At 35.0% G+C, this 21123-nt stretch overlaps 1 long non-coding RNA gene across 1 annotated transcript; it reads left to right on the top strand.

Annotated features, from left to right (window-relative positions):
* The first annotated feature begins 2027 nt into the window (after positions 1–2027).
* On the top strand, positions 2028–2341 carry LOC144988867 (uncharacterized). Its single transcript, XR_013652919.1, has 2 exons — positions 2028–2098; positions 2209–2341. It is a non-coding gene; the product is annotated as an uncharacterized LOC144988867 (long non-coding RNA).
* The last annotated feature ends 18782 nt before the right edge of the window (positions 2342–21123 follow it).

The following is a 21123-nucleotide window of genomic DNA, read 5'->3' on the forward strand; positions in this document are numbered from 1 at the left end:
CGTGATGCCACGCCCCCGGCACGTTGCGCGTCGACACCATAAGCCGCGGTTACATGTGAAAAATATCTTGATGGGATCAATGGTCAGATTAGAATCCAACCGTGTACATGGGCCCAGAAAAATGTTTTCAGAATATAAAAACGTTCACTAAGGTCACACTTTCCGTCGGAATAAATCATTCGCACATGCGCAGTAGGGTTTGAAAAACGGAAGGATATAAACTCCGCCGAGCGTCTTTTTTTTTCAAACTTTATTGTATGTAACAATTCAATACAAAACAATGTTAAACAGCGCCGAGCGGCTATATACATTGACATGTCAGCTCGGTAATATACGAGACGGTCTTCTAAACGTGCCTTTAATAATGTTACGGTTATTATGAAACACCTGTTCGCTCATCATTTGAATTTTAATCCGTGTTGTCAGTGCTTTTTCTGAACGAAGCCAGGATTAGCAGTATGCTAACACGGGCTAACAACATTAGCTTTGGGTGGCGCTGCTTGCTGGCTGCACGTAAACATGTAAGAATAACATCAGCCTTTATTTAGTCGGGACACGACTGGAAACACAAATCCGTGTGATTGTTTGAATGTTTTCTAAGGACTGAGTGACATTTCTGCTTTGAAGCTCAAACCGCTGTGTGTGCTGACGATCCGAGCTGTGCACAGACACACACTTTTAGACCCGGTTCTACTAGCGGACTACTTCTTTTCTATTTTGTTTGTTATTTTTTTTGTTAAAGTCACTTCCCTCAGTTTATACTGGATCATCGCCGATTAGTCATCAGTTGGGAAATAAAATGAAAAAAGCCAAAAAAACGAATAGCAGTTAGATAAGAACGAAAAATGTAAAAATACCCCCCCCCCCCCCCCCCCCCGACGATGTCATCGTCCATCCCGATGGTTGACAGCAAACATCGTCAACGGCCAATTTAAGGGACATCGCCCAACCCTAGTGAGTTATTGTTTCGTGAGTTATTGTTTCGTGTTGTGAGTTATTGATTCGTGAGTTATTGTTTCAAATCGTAAGTTATTGTTTCGTGAGTTATTGTTTCGTATTGAGAGTTATTGATTTGTGTTGTGAGTTATTGTTTCGTGAGTTATTGTTTCATGTTGTGAGTTATTGTTTCGTGAGTTATTGTTTCGTGTTGAGAGTTATTGATTCGTGTTGAGAGTTATTAATTCGTGTTGAGAGTTATTGATTCGTGTTGTGAGTTATTGTTTCGTGAGTTATTGTTTCGTGTTGAGAGTTATTGATTTTTGTTGTGAGTTATTGATTCGAGAGTTATTGTTTCATGTTGTGAGTTATTGTTTCGTGAGTTATTGTTTCGTATTGAGAGTTAATGATTCGTGTTGAGAGTTATGGATTCTTGTTGAGTTACTAATTCGTGCTGTGAGTCATTGATTCGTTTTGTGAGTTATTGATATGTCTTGTGAGTTATTGTTTCGTGTTGTGAGTCATTGTTTCGTGTTGTGAGTTATTGTTTCGTTTTGAGAATTATTGCTCCGTGTTGAGAGTTATTAATTCGTGTTCTGAGTTATTGATTCTTTTTTAAGTTGTTGATTCGTTTTGTGAGTTATTGATTCGTGTTGTGATTAATTGTTTCGTGGTGAGAGTTATTGATTTGTGTTGTGAGTCATTGATTTGTGTTGTGAGTTATTGTTTTGTGTTGTGAGTAATTGTTTTGTGTTGTGAGTTATTGTTTCGTATTGTAAGTAATTGTGTTGAGAGTTTTGTTTTGTGTTGTGAGTTAATTGTTTTGTGTTGTGCGTTATTGTGTGTGAGTTATTGTGTTGTGAGTTAATGTTTTGTGTTGTGAGTTCTTTTGTTGTGAGTTATTATGTGGTGAGTTATTGTGTTGTGAGTTCTTGTGTTGTGAGTTATTGTTTTGTGTTGTGAGTTAATATTTTAGTGTTGTGACAAATCGCATTCTGTTATTTTGTGTAGTGTTGTGACCCTTCTGAGCCACGGCACATATGTGTTTAGGAAACGCACAGCAGAGAGTTTTACTTCTTCTTCTGCACATTTAGTGATGAAACTGTTTTAACTCTGACTCATTTCTTTAGAAAATCTCAGAGTGAAGCAACCATCCACCCAGGTAAAAAATCTCATTCCTGACCATTTGTTTTGGAAGTATTTTTACTTTGGATTCTGTTTGTAGTTTCAGACCGGGACTGATTTGACAGATTTGCCCATTTTTACCTGCAGACAGAAGGTTTCCACCTGTAAGGACAGCGGTGTGAGAGTAAGGCTTCGGTAACTCTATAGACAGAGTAAACTTCAACCATGATAATGTCTCAGTGCATTGTTCTTTCTTTGTGTGCATTGCTCTTAGTCTGGCCCATCCCCTGTATCAATAGACCCTGGCAGGGGCTATCAAATGGGGGGTTTTTTTGGGCACGCAAACCCCTCCACCGCGATAAGGTGGCAATTCAAGGAGGGGGAATTTTTTTTTTTTTTTTTTTTTTTGCTTTTTAATTTTACTTTTAAGATACATGATACTTTTGCTATTTTTTTATTTTATTTCATTTTATTTTTTATTTTAAGTATTAGTGGACTAGAGTTTGAGGGGTTTTTTTTGGACAGAGGGAGAAACCAGAGCACCTGGAGAAAACCCTGTGGTTAAAAAAAAGCTTTTATTTGCTATTTATTTTATTTTATTTCATTTTATTTATTTCTTCATTCTAAGTATTAGATCAGAGTTTGGGGCTTTTTTGGACAGAGGGAGAAACCAGAGCGCCTGGAGAAAACCCTGTAGTTAAAATAGCTTTTATAAGATATTTATTTTATTTCATTTTATTTATTTCTTTATTCTAAGTATTAGGAGATTAGACATTGGGGGGATTTTTTTTGGACAGAGGGAGAAACCAGAGCGCCTGGAGAAAACCCTGTTTAGATCAAAGGAGGGCGGGGGGGGGGGCAATACTTTTGCCTAACCAACGAGAAAAATATAACTGGGCTATCTTTAAAATAAAATATTTTTTTTATCATCAAACAAAATAAAAACTAAGATAAAAAGTAAAACAGAACCAAAGTAGTTAAAGAAAACCTAGCTAAGATGTAAAAGGGGTGTCAAGGAAAGTTCCCTTTAAAACAATAAAATAAAAAATAGACTAGAATATACATATTTACAAGATACACATTTAGAATAGAAAAACAGAAAAAGCCCACAGCAGTTTTTACCCACACAACAGTAATTAAATGTTTAACTCTTTAACACTGGAGCTTTTCCTACAGTTTGGCCGTTCTTGGACGGTCATAACTCCATCTAAGGTGTTAAAAGAGTCAAAGCCTAAATGTGTGTGGGTGTTGGGGGCTTAGTGTGTGTAAGGGCTGTGGGGGGGCTTGGTGTGTGTGAGGTCAATGGCGTATACTTATAAAGCGCTTTTTTACCTTTTCGAAGGTCCAAAGCGCTTTACAGTCACAGACCCATTCACACACACATTCACACACACATTCACACACTGGTGGCGACTCACTGCTGAACACTGGCACCAACCTTCCACCAGAGGCAAGGTGGAGTTCAGTGTCTCGCCCAAGGACACTTTGACACAAGGGTGTGCAGGGCGGGAATTGAACCTGGAATTGTTGTGTGTGTGTGTGTGTGGGGGGGGGGGGGGGGGGGGGGGGCTGTGGTCGAGGTCCACTCAGTCCTTTTTTCTAGACCTTCTAAACAGGTTCAGGAGCCTCCGACCAACACCTTTCTTTGTGGTCTTCTCTTTCAGCTCATCCACCTGCTGCTGTAGTTGATGAATTTGGACCTGGAAATCCTCTTGAGTTTTTCTGATGATGGTCTTTTTCTTCTTGACAACTTTCTTCAGGTGAGCGATTTGTTGTGAAAGGGTGGACTTTTCTTCTTCCAGCTGTTGTCTTTCTTGTTCCAGCTGCTTCTGGCCTTCCAGTTCTTTCTGGACCAAAGCAGCTCTTAATTTGGTGGACTCCTTTACCTTCAGGTCAAAGCTGAGTTTGGCTACATTTGTTTTGATCCTGTCTTGTTCAATCCTTTCTTGCAACAGGTGTATTTCCCTGCTGAGGTCCATTTTATTCTTGAGAGCGGCCTGTGTTATTGTCTCAAGCTGTTGGTCTCTTTGCTCCAGCTTTTTGCTCCAAATGACTCCAGACTGGCTTATGATGGCATCTTTTTCTCTGATGGTTCTTTGTAATTTTTCCATCTCCTTATTTTCAGTTCGGTGACATGCTGCCTTATGCTTCTCACAATTCCTTTGTAATTCACCAATTTCTTCCAGCAGGGAGTCTTTTTCCTCCTGACATCTTTTTATTTCGCCTTCCATCTGATCCATTTGGGAATTTAACTTCCTATTATAGTGTTCTTCAAGATCCTTTTTCTCCTTTTCAAAATTGTTGATGAGACCCGTAAATTCCTTCTCGTGCTCCCGTTTTAGTCCCTCAATCTGACATTGTAGCTTGAAGATCTCACCACTTGAGGCTGCATTAGAATTTTTTATTGCGGCCTTTTCCTCCTCATGAACTTTTCTTAGTTCAGCCATTTCTTGCTTGAGGGAGAGGTTTTCTTCTCTTTCTTTAGCCAGCTGATTATATGCTTCTGTTAATGTCAGCTCATGGTAGTTAAGAAGACACTCTTTCTGCATTTCCAATTGGCTGGTGAGGTCCAAATGTTCCTGCTCATGCTGCGCTTTTAGGTCGTCCATCTGACGGAGTAGTTGGACATTCTTTTTCTTGGAGACTCTTTTAGATTTGGTCACCTCAGTCTCCTTGTCCTTCAGAGCTGTCTTTAGATGAGCAATTTCTTGTAAGACGGAGGACTTGTCTTCCTGCCATTGCTGTCTTTCTTGGCTCATCTGTTCTTCAAGGTGTTCGGCTTTCCCAGCAGCTTCCCGCAGCATGTAATCTTTCTTCTGTTGCTCCATTTTTAGGTCGTCAATCTGACCGAGAAGTTTTACGATCCTTGTCCTGGAGACCTTTTCAAATTTGCTCATGATGGTCTCTTTTTCTGTGATGGTTTCTCTTAACTGTTCCATGCTCTTCTCATTTTTGGAGAGCAATTCCAAAAACTTCTTTTCAGTGGCGGCCTTATCCTCCTCATGAGCTTTTCTTAGTTCAGCCATTTCTTGCTTGAGGGAGGTGTTTTCTTCTCTTTCTTTAGCCAGCTTATTTTGTGCTTCAGTCATGTGGCTCAAAGAGGTTTCAGCTTTTGGTAAAAGTTCTGTCTTGTGGCTCATCTGCTCTTCAAAGTGATCAGCTTTCAGCTTTTCAGCATCCGCCAGCTTCTGATCTTTCTGCTGAAGAAGTTCCTTCAGACACTCTACTTCACTTTTCACAGCAGTGTTCTCTACTTGAAGTGCTTCTGCGTTCTCCACTGAGGTCGACTCAGATGTTGAAGTCGGCTCATCCAAAGCAGTTGTAGTTTGTTTTCCCTTTCCCAAAGGTTTGATTCCCTCAGGCTGAGTTGATTTAGGGACAGACACCGGCTTCACAGGAAAGAATGCAATTGGGCGAAAGGAGACGATTGGAGCAAGACTTAAGGGCTTTAACCCTAAGGTTTGGTTTTGCGGGCAGGTTTTTGGCTTGGAGTTTTCCCAATCCTGCTGTCTTTTTGGTTCAGGAGTTTCTGGAAATTCTTCCTCCTCATTTTTATAAAGGGGAGAATAATCATAGTAAGGAGTTTCTGGAGTCTCAGGAAATTCTTCTTCATCATCAGAAGGGGGGGGGGAGTAATCATTGTCTTCGTCAATGTCATCCCAGTCCATGAAAGTAGAATGAAACCCAAATTCAAAAGTGGACTCGTTCCCCACAACAGAATCCAAACTGCTGAGTTGAAAATTCTTTAGGGATTTTCGGACAGAACGGTGTCTTGATGATTCCATGATACGTTTTTTTGAGAATTCTAATTAGTTTGACAGCAAAAGTTATATGTAAACAAAGACACTTTTTAAACTTGGTACTTTGTTCTTTGCGATATACGAAACTTGCGTGCAACAATTGATCAGAATCTCAAGGTTTTTGCTCCTATTAGTAAACTTTTAACACTAACTCATGACAGATAATGTTACATCATATGACATCATTTGACATCAAATGTTTTCATTTGAAGTCATGTGACATCATTTGACATCAAAAGTTAATCTGATGTATCGATTACATCATTGGTGGTGTGATGCTTAGTGATGCAATCAGCTCTGAAATGGGGGAGGTTTTTTTTTTTTTTTTGGGGGGGGGGGGGGGGGGGCGGGGTAATTATTGTTTTTACCAAAAATCTATTTTTTGGGGTAAAGAAGCACACGCAGACACACAAAAACACACCTTTGCAAAATACACAATCAATCAACCTAAAATGGATCTGAATCCTGATATTGATGGCCAGGTGAAGTTTCAGGAGAGAAAGGGAGGTTAACTCCAAATTCTTGTTATGTTCACAAATGTTTCAAGATTAATTTAGTTCAAGTTTTCATTGATTTGCACATTTAGATTTTTGGCAGGGGGTTTCATTTTTTTCCGTAGCCCCCTTTTGAGGTTACTATCAGGATTGCTTCAGTGTCAGATGTAAAATATTCAGTCTGCATAAAATTGGACAAACCGATTTTTAAGAAAAGTGAAATGCATTTAATTTGAGATCCATTGGCCTCTGTGAATGAATGAATTTATATGTAATAATAAGTGATAAGGCTACCATGTTGGTTGAGGCATTTTTTTCAAGTGAGTAATAAACAAAAAAACAAAGCTGCTTTATTTTGCTTTTCTGGTCCGGCCCAATTGAGATCAGAGGGGTTGAATGTGGCCCCCGACCCAAAATTAGTTTGACACCCCTGATCTAGGATGATGTCAATAGCCCATTAATAGTTCACATATAGATAGACAGACACAGATTCACTCACACACACACGCACGCACGCACGAACAAGTATGTAAATGTTGTTAAAATTGTATTTGGTTATCAAAAAAGACCCCAAATTTGAGGTTTTCTTCATAGATTATTTAACAAATTGCATTATAAACTAAAATAAAAATAATACACAAATAAGCAATTAACATCTATGAATAATTAATAATATAATACCTAAAATGTAACATAAAGTAACGTAAAGCTCTCATGTGCCTGTTTTCTGATGAATCCAACAGTTCAGGACTTTATTCCTCTCCCTCAGATATGTCACGTGATTCAAAACAAAACCACGTGTTCAACTTTGAGGAAGTAAACTTAGATTAGAGTCAAAAGCAGCTTTCACAGCTTCTCGCTGACTTTTGGTGTCTTCAGGTTTTCCCACATGGAGTTCACCGTCCTTCTGAAGCTGCTGCTGTGTCTCGAAGCGGCTGCTCGGTTCGGAGTTGGCAGACAGAAGCAGTGGCTCGTACCGTACAGGTAGGATTTACGGGGTGCCAGGTCATGTGACCGACCGTTTCGACTTTATTCGAGCTGTCCTACGCATGTTTTGTTGTGTTTTCCCCCTTTTTAAATCAAGTTCTTGTGTCACCGCATTAAGGGGAGCATTGAAAGTCTAACAGCCTCACAAAAACGACGAGCTATGAAAGCTGTGCGGCGTTCAAGTGACTCACGAAACTCTGGACTCTGCAATGCTTTTATCCAATTACTGACTTTTTAACATATTTAATGAATGTTCATTTACTTTGAGGCCAAAATAAAGTCCAGTGGCAACCGATGTTAGTTGTAGAAATTGCAGAATCAACTCATGGATACTAAATTATTTTAAACAATTTTAATTTAGCTTTCAGAACTAAAGGAAGCCTAAGGAATTCCCTAAATATCAAAATTTATAAAACACCAACTACTAAATATATATTTTGCCTAAATGATTTATTAAAAACTTAAATGATAGAATACCACAATAAATTGAAAATACCTCAGTTACCCGATGCAGAACTCCTTAATGTGGCTATTTAAATACAAAATTTGTGAGTTAGTGTTGTGTTGTGAGTTAATTGTTTTGTGTTATGAGTTAATTGTTTTGTGTTATGAGTTAATAGTTTAGTGTTGTGACAATTTGTATTCTGTTATTTTGTGTAGTGTTGTGACCCTTCTGATCCACGGCACATATGTGTTTAGGAAACGCACAGCAGAGAGCTTTACTTCTTCTTCTGCACATTTAGTGATGAAAATGTTCTAACTCTGACTCATTTCTTTAGAAAATCTCTGAGTGAAGCAACCATCCACACAGGTGAAAAATCTCATTCCTGATCGTTTGCTTTGGAAGTATTTTTACTTTGGGCTCTGTTTGCAGTTTCAGGCCGGGAGGTATTTGACAGATTTGCCCATTTTTACCTACAAACAATGTTTCCACCTGTAAGGACAGCTGTGACTGAGGCGCATTGGGGCTTTGTTTTAGAGCAGAGGTGGGCAATTCCAGTCCTCCAGGGCCAGTGTCCCTGCAGGTTTTTGGTGTTTCCTTGCTTTAACACAACCACAAAAACACAACATTAACAGAGTTGTGCGGACCTAGTTGATGTGGGGATGATGATTATTATTAAAATCAGGTGAGTTGAAACAGGGACATTTCTAAAACCTGCAGGACACCGGCCCCTGGGGGCCAAAACTGCCCACCCCTGTTTTAGGGTAAGGCTTTGGTAACTCTTTAGACAGAGTAAACTTCTGGTACATCCTCTTGCATCAATAGACCCTGGCAGGGGCTATCAAATGGGGATTTTTTTTGGGCACATTTGCTGATACTTGTATCGATTCAAAATCTTTTCTAAATGATATTTATTTAATCAATATTGAGCGTCCTTCAGCATCTGACTGTTGTTTTCCACTGAAACCCCTGACGCTAGTTAGCAGCAGAGCACACGGAGCCTCTTTGAGCAGCTCTACACCACAAAACTACAAGATCTTAGCGAAAATGATTCGTGTTGTGATTCATTGTTTCGTGTTGTGAGTTATTGTTTCGTGTCTAGAGTTATTAATTCGTGTTGAGAGTTATTGATTCGTGTTGAGAGTTATTGTTTCGTGTTGTGAGTTATTAATTCGTGTTGTGAGTTATTGTTTCGTGTTGAGAGTTATTGATTCGCGTTAAGAGTTATTGATTCGTGTTGTGGGTCATTGTTTCGTGTTGTGAGTTATTGTTTCGTGTTGTGAGTTATTGTTTCGTGTTGAAAGTTATTGTTTCGTGTTGAGAGTTATTGATTCGTGTGGTGAGATATTGATTCGTGTTGAGAGTTATTGTTTCGTGTTGTGAGTTATTGTTTCGTGTTGTGAGTTATTGTTTCGTGTTGTGAGTTATTGTTTCGTGTTGTGAGTTATTAATTCGTGTTGTGAGTTATTGTTTCGTGTTGAGAGTTATTGATTCGCGTTAAGAGTTATTGAGTTATTGTTTCGTGTTGAGAGTTATTGATTCGCGTTAAGAGTTATTGATTCGTGTTGTGGGTCATTGTTTCGTGTTGTGAGTTATTGTTTCGTGTTGTGAGTTATTGTTTCGTGTTGAAAGTTATTGTTTCGTGTTGAGAGTTATTGATTCGTGTGGTGAGATATTGATTCGTGTTGAGAGTTATTGTTTCGTGTTGTGAGTTATTGTTTCGTGTTGTGAGTTATTGTTTCGTGTTGTGAGTTATTGATTCGTGTTGAGAGTTATTAATTTGTGTTGTGAGTTATTGTTTCATGTTGAGAGATATTGATTCGTGTTGTGAGTTATTGATTCGTGTAGTGAGTTATTGATTCGTGTTGAGAGTTATTGATTCTTGTTGATAGTTATTGTTTCGTGTTGAGAGTTATTGATTCGTGTTGAGAGTCATTAATTCGTGTTGAAAGTTATTGATTCGTTTTGTGAGTTATTGATTTGTGTTGAGTTATTGTTTCGCGTTGTGAGTTATTGATTCGTGTTGAGAGTTATTGTAACGTGTTGTGAGTCATTGTTTCGTGTTGTGAGTTATTGTTTAGTGTTGTGAGTTATTGATTCGTGAGTTATTGTTTCATGTTGTGAGTTATTGTTTTGTGTTGTGAGTTACTGTTTTGTGTTGTGAGTTATTAATTCGTGTTGTGAGTTATTGATTCGTGTTGTGAGTTATTATTTCGCGTTGTGAATTATTGTATTGTGAGTTATTGTTTTGTGTTGTGAGTTATTGTATTGTGAATTATTGTTTTGTGTTGTGAGTTATTGATTCGTGAGTTATTGCTTCATGTTGTGAGTAATTGTTTCGTATTGAGTTATTAATTCGTGTTGTGAGTTATTGTTTCGTGAGTTGTTTCGTGTTGAGAGTTATTGATTTTTGTTGTGAGTTATTGTTTCGTGTTGTGAGTTATTGATTCGTGAGTTATTGTTTCATGTTGTGAGTTATTGTTTCGTGAGTTATTTTATCGTGTTGAGAGTTATTGATTCGTGTTGAGGGTTATTGATTCTTGTTGAGAGTTATTGTTTCATGTTGTGAATTATTGCTTCGTGAGTTATTGTTTCGTGAGTTATTGATTCGTGTTGAGAGTGATTGATTCGTGTTGAGTTATTGATTCGTGTTGAGAGTTATTGTAACATGTTGTGAGTTATTGTTCCGTGTTGTGAGTTATTTATTTGTGTTTTGAGTTATTGTTTCGTGTTGTCAGTTATTGATTCGTGAGTTATTGTTTCATGTTGTGAGTTATTGTTTCGTGAGTTATTGTTTCGTGTTGAGAGTTATTGATTCGTGTTGAGAGTTATTAATTCGTGTTGAGAGTTATTGATTCGTTTTGTGAGTTATTGATTTGTGTTGTGAGTTATTGTTTCGTGAGTAATTGATTCGTGTTGAGAGTGATTAATTCGTGTTGTAAGTCATTGATTCGTGTTGTGAGTCATTGTTTTATGTTGAAAGTTATTAATTCGTGTTGTGAGTTCATGTTTCGTGTTGTGTGTTATTGATTCGTGAGTTATTGTTTCATGTTGTGAGTAATTGTTTCGTATTGAGTTATTAATTCGTGTTGTGAGTTATTGTTTCGTGAGTTATTGTTTCGTGTTGAGAGTTATTGATTTGTGTTGTGAGTTATTGTTTCGTGTTGTGAGTTATTGATTCGTGAGTTATTGTTTCATGTTTTGAGTTATTGTTTCGTTAGTTATTGTTTCGTGTTGAGAGTTATTGATTCGTGTTTAGGGTTATTGATTCTTGTTGAGAGTTATTGTTTCATGTTGTGAATTATTGCTTCGTGAGTTATTGTTTCGTGAGTTATTGATTCGTGTTGAGAGTGATTGATTCGTGTTGTGAGTCATTGATTCGTGTTGTGAGTTATTGTTTTGTTTTGGGAGTTATTAATTCATGTTTTGAGTTATTGATTCGTGAATTATTGTTTCATGTTGTGAGTTATTGTTTCGTGGGTTATTGTTTCATGTTGTGAATTAATGTTTCGTATTGAGTTATAAATTCGTGTTTTGAGTTATTGATTCGTGTTGAGAGTTATTGATTTGTCTTGTGAGTTATTGATTTGTCTTGTGAGTTATTGTTTCGTGTTGTAAGTCATTGTTTCGTGTTGTAAGTTATTGATTTGTGTTGAGTTATTGATTCTTGTTGATAGTTATTGTTTCGTGTTGAGAGTTATTGATTCATGAGTTATTGTTTCGTGTTGAGTTATTGTTTCGGGAGTTATTGTTTCGTGTTGAAAGTTATTGATTCGTGTTCAGTTATTGATTCGTGTTGAGAGTTATTGTAACATGTTGTGAGTTATTGTTTCGTGTTGTGAGTTATTGATTTGTGTTGTGAGTTATTGTTTCGTGTTGTCAGTTATTGATTCGTGAGTTATTGTTTCATGTTGTGAGTTAATGTTTCGTGAGTTATTGTTTCGTGTTGAGAGTTATTGATTCGTGTTGAGAGTTTTTAATTCGTGTTGAGAGTTATTGATTCGTTTTGTGAGTTATTGATTTGTGTTGTGAGTTATTGTTTCGAGTTGTGAGTTATTGATTCGTGTTGACAGTTATTGTAACGTGTTGTGAGTTATTGTTTCGTGTTGTGAGTCATTGTTTCGTGTTGTGAGTTATTGTTTCGTGTTGTGAGTTATTGATTCGTGAGTTATTGTTTCATGTTGTGAGTTATTGTTTCGTGTTGTGAGTTACTGTTTTGTGTTGAGAGTTATTAATTCGTGTTGTGAGTTATTGATTCGTTTTGTGAGTTTTTGATTTGTGTTGTGAATTATTGTTTCGTATTGAGTTAATAATTCGTGTTGTGAGTCATTGTTTCGTGTTGTAAGTTATTGTTTCGTTTTGAGAGTTATTATTCCATGTTGAGAGTTATTAATTTGTCTTGTGAGTTATTGATTCGTGTTGTGAGTTATTGTTTCGTGAGTTATTGTTTCGTGTTGAGAGTTATTGATTTGTGTTGTGAGTTATTGTTTCGTGTTGTGAGTTATTGATTCGTGAGTTATTGTTTCATGTTGTAAGTTATTGTTTCGTGAATTATTGTTTCGTATTGAGTTAATAATTCGTGTTGTGAGTCATTGTTTCGTGTTGTAAGTTATTGTTTCGTTTTGAGAGTTATTATTCCATGTTGAGAGTTATTAATTTGTCTTGTGAGTTATTGATTCGTGTTGTGAGTTATTGTTTCGTGAGTTATTGTTTCGTGTTGAGAGTTATTGATTTGTGTTGTGAGTTATTGTTTCGTGTTGTGAGTTATTGATTCGTGAGTTATTGTTTCATGTTGTGAGTTATTGTTTCATGAGTTATTGTTTCGTGAGTTATTGTTTCGTGTTGAGAGTTATTGATTTGTGTTGTGAGTTATTGTTTCGTGTTGAGTTATTGTTTCGAGAGTTATTGTTTCGTGTTGAAAGTTATTGATTCGTGTTCAGTTATTGATTCGTGTTGAGAGTTATTGTAACATGTTGTGAGTTATTATTTCGTGTTGTGAGTTATTGATTTATGTTGTGAGTTATTGTTTCGTGTTGTCAGTTATTGATTCGTGAGTTATTGTTTCATGTTGTGAGTTATTGTTTCGTGAGTTATTGTTTCGTGTTGAGAGTTATTAATTCGTGTTGAGAGTTATTGATTCGTTTTGTGAGTTATTGATTTGTGTTGTGAGTTATTGTTTCGAGTTGTGAGTTATTGATTCGTGTTGAGAGTTATTGTAACGTGTTGTGAGTCATTGTTTCGTGTTGTGAGTTATTGTTTCTTGTTGTGAGTTATTGATTCGTGAGTTATTGTTTCATGTTGTGAGTTATTGTTTCGTGTTGTGAGTTACTGTTTTGTGTTGAGAGTTATTAATTCGTGTTGTGAGTTATTGATTCGTTTTGTAAGTTATTGTTTCGTTTTGAGAGTTATTAATTTGTCTTGTGAGTTATTGATTTGTGTGTGAGTTATTGTTTCGTGATTTATTGTTTCGTGTTGAGAGTTATTGATTTGTGTTGTGAGTTATTGTTTCGTTTTGTGAGTTATTGATTCGTTAGTTATTGTTTCATGTTGTAAGTTATTGTTTCGTGAGTTATTATTTCGTATTGAGAGTTATTGATTTGTGTTGTGAGTTATTGTTTCGTGTTGTGAGTTATTGATTCGTGAGTTATTGTTTCATGTTGTGAGTTATTGTTTCGTGAGTTATTGTTTCGTGAGTTATTGTTTCGTGTTGAGAGTTATTGATTTGTGTTGTGAGCTATTGTTTCGTGTTGAGAGTTATTGATTCGTGTTGAGGGTTAATGATTCTTTTTGAGTTATTGTATCATGTTGTGAATTATTGCTTCGTGAGTTATTGTTTCGTGAGTTATTGATTTGTGTTGAGAGTGATTGATTCGTGTTGTGAGTCATTGATTCGTATTGTGAGTTATTGTTTTGTGTTGAGAGTTATTAATTCATGTTGTGTGTTATTGATTCATGAGTTATTGTTTCATGTTGTGAGTTATTGTTTCATGAGTTATTGTTTCATGTTGTGAATTATTGTTTCGTATTGAGTTAATAATTCGTGTTGTGAGTCATTGTTTCGCGTTGTAAGTTATTGTTTCGTTTTGAGAGTTATTGTTCCATGTTGAGAGTTATTAATTCGTCTTGTGAGTTATTGATTCGTGTTGTGAGTTATTGTTTCGTGAGTTATTGTTTCGTGTTGAGAGTTATTGATTTGTGTTGTGAGTTATTGTTTCGTGTTGTGAGTTATTGATTCGTGAGTTATTGTTTCATGTTGTAAGTTATTGTTTCGTGAATTATTGTTTCGTATTGAGGTAATAATTCGTGTTGTGAGTCATTGTTTCGTGTTGTAAGTTATTGTTTCGTTTTGAGAGTTATTATTCCATGTTGAGAGTCATTGATTTGTCTTGTGAGTTATTGATTCGTGTTGTGAGTTATTGTTTCGTGTTGACAGTTATTGTAACGTGTTGTGAGTTATTGTTTCGTGTTGTGAGTCATTGTTTCGTGTTGTGAGTTATTGTTTCGTGTTGTGAGTTATTGATTCGTGAGTTATTGTTTCATGTTGTGAGTTATTGTTTCGTGTTGTGAGTTACTGTTTTGTGTTGAGAGTTATTAATTCGTGTTGTGAGTTATTGATTCGTTTTGTGAGTTTTTGATTTGTGTTGTGAATTATTGTTTCGTATTGAGTTAATAATTCGTGTTGTGAGTCATTGTTTCGTGTTGTAAGTTATTGTTTCGTTTTGAGAGTTATTATTCCATGTTGAGAGTTATTAATTTGTCTTGTGAGTTATTGATTCGTGTTGTGAGTTATTGTTTCGTGAGTTATTGTTTCGTGTTGAGAGTTATTGATTTGTGTTGTGAGTTATTGTTTCGTGTTGTGAGTTATTGATTCGTGAGTTATTGTTTCATGTTGTAAGTTATTGTTTCGTGAATTATTGTTTCGTATTGAGTTAATAATTCGTGTTGTGAGTCATTGTTTCGTGTTGTAAGTTATTGTTTCGTTTTGAGAGTTATTATTCCATGTTGAGAGTTATTAATTTGTCTTGTGAGTTATTGATTCGTGTTGTGAGTTATTGTTTCGTGAGTTATTGTTTCGTGTTGAGAGTTATTGTTTCGTGTTGTGAGTTACTGTTTTGTGTTGAGAGTTATTAATTCGTGTTGTGAGTTATTGATTCGTTTTGTAAGTTATTGTTTCGTTTTGAGAGTTATTAATTTGTCTTGTGAGTTATTGATTTGTGTGTGAGTTATTGTTTCGTGATTTATTGTTTCGTGTTGAGAGTTATTGATTTGTGTTGTGAGTTATTGTTTCGTTTTGTGAGTTATTGATTCGTGAGTTATTGTTTCATGTTGTAAGTTATTGTTTCGTGAGTTATTATTTCGTATTGAGAGTTATTGATTTGTGTTGTGAGTTATTGTTTCGTGTTGTGAGTTATTGATTCGTGAGTTATTGTTTCATGTTGTGAGTTATTGTTTCGTGAGTTATTGTTTCGTGAGTTATTGTTTCGTGTTGAGAGTTATTGATTTGTGTTGTGAGCTATTGTTTCGTGTTGAGAGTTATTGATTCGTGTTGAGGGTTAATGATTCTTTTTGAGTTATTGTATCATGTTGTGAATTATTGCTTCGTGAGTTATTGTTTCGTGAGTTATTGATTTGTGTTGAGAGTGATTGATTCGTGTTGTGAGTCATTGATTCGTATTGTGAGTTATTGTTTTGTGTTGAGAGTTATTAATTCATGTTGTGTGTTATTGATTCATGAGTTATTGTTTCATGTTGTGAGTTATTGTTTCATGAGTTATTGTTTCATGTTGTGAATTATTGTTTCGTATTGAGTTAATAATTCGTGTTGTGAGTCATTGTTTCGCGTTGTAAGTTATTGTTTCGTTTTGAGAGTTATTGTTCCATGTTGAGAGTTATTAATTCGTCTTGTGAGTTATTGATTCGTGTTGTGAGTTATTGTTTCGTGAGTTATTGTTTCGTGTTGAGAGTTATTGATTTGTGTTGTGAGTTATTGTTTCGTGTTGTGAGTTATTGATTCGTGAGTTATTGTTTCATGTTGTAAGTTATTGTTTCGTGAATTATTGTTTCGTATTGAGGTAATAATTCGTGTTGTGAGTCATTGTTTCGTGTTGTAAGTTATTGTTTCGTTTTGAGAGTTATTATTCCATGTTGAGAGTCATTGATTTGTCTTGTGAGTTATTGATTCGTGTTGTGAGTTATTGTTTCGTGTTGACAGTTATTGTAACGTGTTGTGAGTTATTGTTTCGTGTTGTGAGTCATTGTTTCGTGTTGTGAGTTATTGTTTCGTGTTGTGAGTTATTGATTCGTGAGTTATTGTTTCATGTTGTGAGTTATTGTTTCGTGTTGTGAGTTACTGTTTTGTGTTGAGAGTTATTAATTCGTGTTGTGAGTTATTGATTCGTTTTGTGAGTTTTTGATTTGTGTTGTGAATTATTGTTTCGTATTGAGTTAATAATTCGTGTTGTGAGTCATTGTTTCGTGTTGTAAGTTATTGTTTCGTTTTGAGAGTTATTATTCCATGTTGAGAGTTATTAATTTGTCTTGTGAGTTATTGATTCGTGTTGTGAGTTATTGTTTCGTGAGTTATTGTTTCGTGTTGAGAGTTATTGATTTGTGTTGTGAGTTATTGTTTCGTGTTGTGAGTTATTGATTCGTGAGTTATTGTTTCATGTTGTAAGTTATTGTTTCGTGAATTATTGTTTCGTATTGAGTTAATAATTCGTGTTGTGAGTCATTGTTTCGTGTTGTAAGTTATTGTTTCGTTTTGAGAGTTATTATTCCATGTTGAGAGTTATTAATTTGTCTTGTGAGTTATTGATTCGTGTTGTGAGTTATTGTTTCGTGAGTTATTGTTTCGTGTTGAGAGTTATTGATTTGTGTTGTGAGTTATTGTTTCGTGTTGTGAGTTATTGATTCGTGAGTTATTGTTTCATGTTGTGAGTTATTGTTTCATGAGTTATTGTTTCGTGAGTTATTGTTTCGTGTTGAGAGTTATTGATTTGTGTTGTGAGTTATTGTTTCGTGTTGAGTTATTGTTTCGGGAGTTATTGTTTCGTGTTGAAAGTTATTGATTCGTGTTCAGTTATTGATTCGTGTTGAGAGTTATTGTAACATGTTGTGAGTTATTATTTCGTGTTGTGAGTTATTGATTTATGTTGTGAGTTATTGTTTCGTGTTGTCAGTTATTGATTCGTGAGTTATTGTTTCATGTTGTGAGTTATTGTTTCGTGAGTTATTGTTTCGTGTTGAGAGTTATTAATTCGTGTTGAGAGTTATTGATTCGTTTTGTGAGTTATTGATTTGTGTTGTGAGTTATTGTTTCGAGTTGTGAGTTATTGATTCGTGTTGAGAGTTTTGTAACGTGTTGTGAGTTATTGTTTCGTGTTGTGAGTCATTGTTTCGTGTTGTGAGTTATTGTTTCGTGTTGTGAGTTATTGATTCGTGAGTTATTGTTTCATGTTGTGAGTTATTGTTTCGTGTTGTGAGTTACTGTTTTGTGTTGAGAGTTATTAATTCGTGTTGTGAGTTATTGATTCGTTTTGTAAGTTATTGTTTCGTTTTGAGAATTATTAATTTGTCTTGTGAGTTATTGATTTGTGTGTGAGTTATTGTTTCGTGATTTATTGTTTCGTGTTGAGAGTTATTGATTTGTGTTGTGAGTTATTGTTTCGTTTTGTGAGTTATTGATTCGTGAGTTATTGTTTCATGTTGTAAGTTATTGTTTCGTGAGTTATTATTTCGTATTGAGAGTTATTGATTTGTGTTGTGAGTTATTGTTTCGTGTTGTGAGTTATTGATTCGTGAGTTATTGTTTCATGTTGTGAGTTATTGTTTCGTGAGTTATTGTTTCGTGAGTTATTGTTTCGTGTTGAGAGTTATTGATTTGTGTTGTGAGCTATTGTTTCGTGTTGAGAGTTATTGATTCGTGTTGAGGGTTAATGATTCTTTTTGAGTTATTGTATCATGTTGTGAATTATTGCTTCGTGAGTTATTGTTTCGTGAGTTATTGATTTGTGTTGAGAGTGATTGATTCGTGTTGTGAGTCATTGATTCGTATTGTGAGTTATTGTTTTGTGTTGAGAGTTATTAATTCATGTTGTGTGTTATTGATTCATGAGTTATTGTTTCATGTTGTGAGTTATTGTTTCATGAGTTATTGTTTCATGTTGTGAATTATTGTTTCATATTGAGTTAATAATTCCTGTTGTGAGTCATTGTTTCGCGTTGTAAGTTATTGTTTCGTTTTGAGAGTTATTGTTCCATGTTGAGAGTTATTAATTCGTCTTGTGAGTTATTGATTCGTGTTGTGAGTTATTGTTTCGTGAGTTATTGTTTCGTGTTGAGAGTTATTGATTTGTGTTGTGAGTTATTGTTTCGTGTTGTGAGTTATTGATTCGTGAGTTATTGTTTCATGTTGTAAGTTATTGTTTCGTGAATTATTGTTTCGTATTGAGGTAATAATTCGTGTTGTGAGTCATTGTTTCGTGTTGTAAGTTATTGTTTCGTTTTGAGAGTTATTATTCCATGTTGAGAGTCATTGATTTGTCTTGTGAGTTATTGATTCGTGTTGTGAGTTATTGTTTCGTGAGTTATTGTTTCGTGTTGAAACTTATTGATTTGTGTTGTGAGTTATTGTTTCGTGTTGTGAGTTATTGATTCGTGAGTTATTGTTTCATGTTGTGAGTTATTGTTTCATGAGTTATTGTTTCGTATTGAGAGTTATTGATTTGTGTTGTGAGTTATTAATTCGTGTTGAGAGTTATTGATTCGTGTTGTGAGTTATTGTTTCGTGTTGTGAGTTATTGATTCGTGAGTTATTGTTTCATGTTGTGAGTTATTGTTTCGTGTTGTGAGTTACTGTTTTGTGTTGAGAGTTATTAATTCGTGTTGTGAGTTATTGATTCGTTTTGTGAGTTTTTGATTTGTGTTGTGAATTATTGTTTCGTATTGAGTTAATAATTCGTGTTGTGAGTCATTGTTTCGTGTTGTAAGTTATTGTTTCGTTGTGAGAGTTATTATTCCATGTTGAGAGTTATTAATTTGTCTTGTGAGTTATTGATTCGTGTTGTGAGTTATTGTTTCGTGAGTTATTGTTTCGTGTTGAAAGTTATTGATTTGTGTTGTGAATTATTGTTTCGTGTTGTGAGTTATTGATTCGTGAGTTATTGTTTCATGTTGTAAGTTATTGTTTCGTGAATTATTGTTTCGTATTGAGTTAATAATTCGTGTTGTGAGTCATTGTTTCGTGTTGTAAGTTATTGTTTCGTTTTGAGAGTTATTATTCCATGTTGAGAGTTATTAATTTGTCTTGTGAGTTATTGATTCGTGTTGTGAGTTATTGTTTCGTGAGTTATTGTTTCGTGTTGAGAGTTATTGATTTGTGTTGTGAGTTATTGTTTCGTGTTGTGAGTTATTGATTCGTGAGTTATTGTTTCATGTTGTGAGTTATTGTTTCATGAGTTATTGTTTCATGTTGTGAATTATTGTTTCGTATTGAGTTAATAATTCGTGTTGTGAGTCATTGTTTCGCGTTGTAAGTTATTGTTTCGTTTTGAGAGTTATTGTTCCATGTTGAGAGTTATTAATTTGTCTTGTGAGTTATTGATTCGTGTTGTGAGTTATTGTTTCGTGAGTTATTGTTTCGTGTTGAGAGTTATTGATTTGTGTTGTGAGTTATTGTTTCGTGTTGTGAGTTATTGATTCGTGAGTTATTGTTTCATGTTGTAAGTTATTGTTTCGTGAATTATTGTTTCGTATTGAGGTAATAATTCGTGTTGTGAGTCATTGTTTCGTGTTGTAAGTTATTGTTTCGTTTTGAGAGTTATTATTCCATGTTGAGAGTCATTGATTTGTCTTGTGAGTTATTGATTCGTGTTGTGAGTTATTGTTTCGTGTTGACAGTTATTGTAACGTGTTGTGAGTTATTGTTTCGTGTTGTGAGTCATTGTTTCGTGTTGTGAGTTATTGTTTCGTGTTGTGAGTTATTGATTCGTGAGTTATTGTTTCATGTTGTGAGTTATTGTTTCGTGTTGTGAGTTACTGTTTTGTGTTGAGAGTTATTAATTCGTGTTGTGAGTTATTGATTCGTTTTGTGAGTTTTTGATTTGTGTTGTGAATTATTGTTTCGTATTGAGTTAATAATTCGTGTTGTGAGTCATTGTTTCGTGTTGTAAGTTATTGTTTCGTTTTGAGAGTTATTATTCCATGTTGAGAGTTATAAATTTGTCTTGTGAGTTATTGATTCGTGTTGTGAGTTATTGTTTCGTGAGTTATTGTTTCGTGTTGAGAGTTATTGATTTGTGTTGTGAGTTATTGTTTCGTGTTGTGAGTTATTGATTCGTGAGTTATTGTTTCATGTTGTAAGTTATTGTTTCGTGAATTATTGTTTCGTATTGAGTTAATAATTCGTGTTGTGAGTCATTGTTTCGTGTTGTAAGTTATTGTTTCGTTTTGAGAGTTATTATTCCATGTTAAGAGTTATTAATTTGTCTTGTGAGTTATTGATTCGTGTTGTGAGTTATTGTTTCGTGAGTTATTGTTTCGTGTTGAGAGTTATTGATTTGTGTTGTGAGTTATTGTTTCGTGTTGTGAGTTATTGATTCGTGAGTTATTGTTTCATGTTGTGAGTTATTGTTTCATGAGTTATTGTTTCGTGAGTTATTGTTTCGTGTTGAGAGTTATTGATTTGTGTTGTGAGTTATTGTTTCGTGTTGAGTTATTGTTTCGGGAGTTATTGTTTCGTGTTGAAAGTTATTGATTCGTGTTCAGTTATTGATTCGTGTTGAGAGTTATTATAACATGTTGTGAGTTATTATTTCGTGTTGTGAGTTATTGATTTATGTTGTGAGTTATTGTTTCGTGTTGTCAGTTATTGATTCGTGAGTTATTGTTTCATGTTGTGAGTTATTGTTTCGTGAGTTATTGTTTCGTGTTGAGAGTTATTAATTCGTGTTGAGAGTTATTGATTCGTTTTGTGAGTTATTGATTTGTGTTGTGAGTTATTGTTTCGAGTTGTGAGTTATTGTTTCGTGAGTTATTGTTTCGTGTTTAGAGTTATTGATTTGTGTTGTGAGTTATTGTTTCGTGTTGTGAGTTATTGATTCGTGAGTTATTGTTTCATGTTGTGAGTTATTGTTTCATGAGTTATTGATTCGTGAGTTATTGTTTCATGTTGTAAGTTATTGTTTCGTGAGTTATTATTTCGTATTGAGAGTTATTGATTTGTGTTGTGAGTTATTGTTTCGTGTTGTGAGTTATTGATTCGTGAGTTATTGTTTCATGTTGTGAGTTATTGTTTCATGAGTTATTGTTTCGTGAGTTATTGTTTCGTGTTGAGAGTTAT

The sequence above is a fragment of the Oryzias latipes genome, chromosome 21 (assembly GCF_053564925.1).
Source record: "Oryzias latipes strain Hd-rR chromosome 21, Olatipes_Hd-rR_3.1".
NCBI lineage: Eukaryota > Metazoa > Chordata > Actinopteri > Beloniformes > Adrianichthyidae > Oryzias > Oryzias latipes.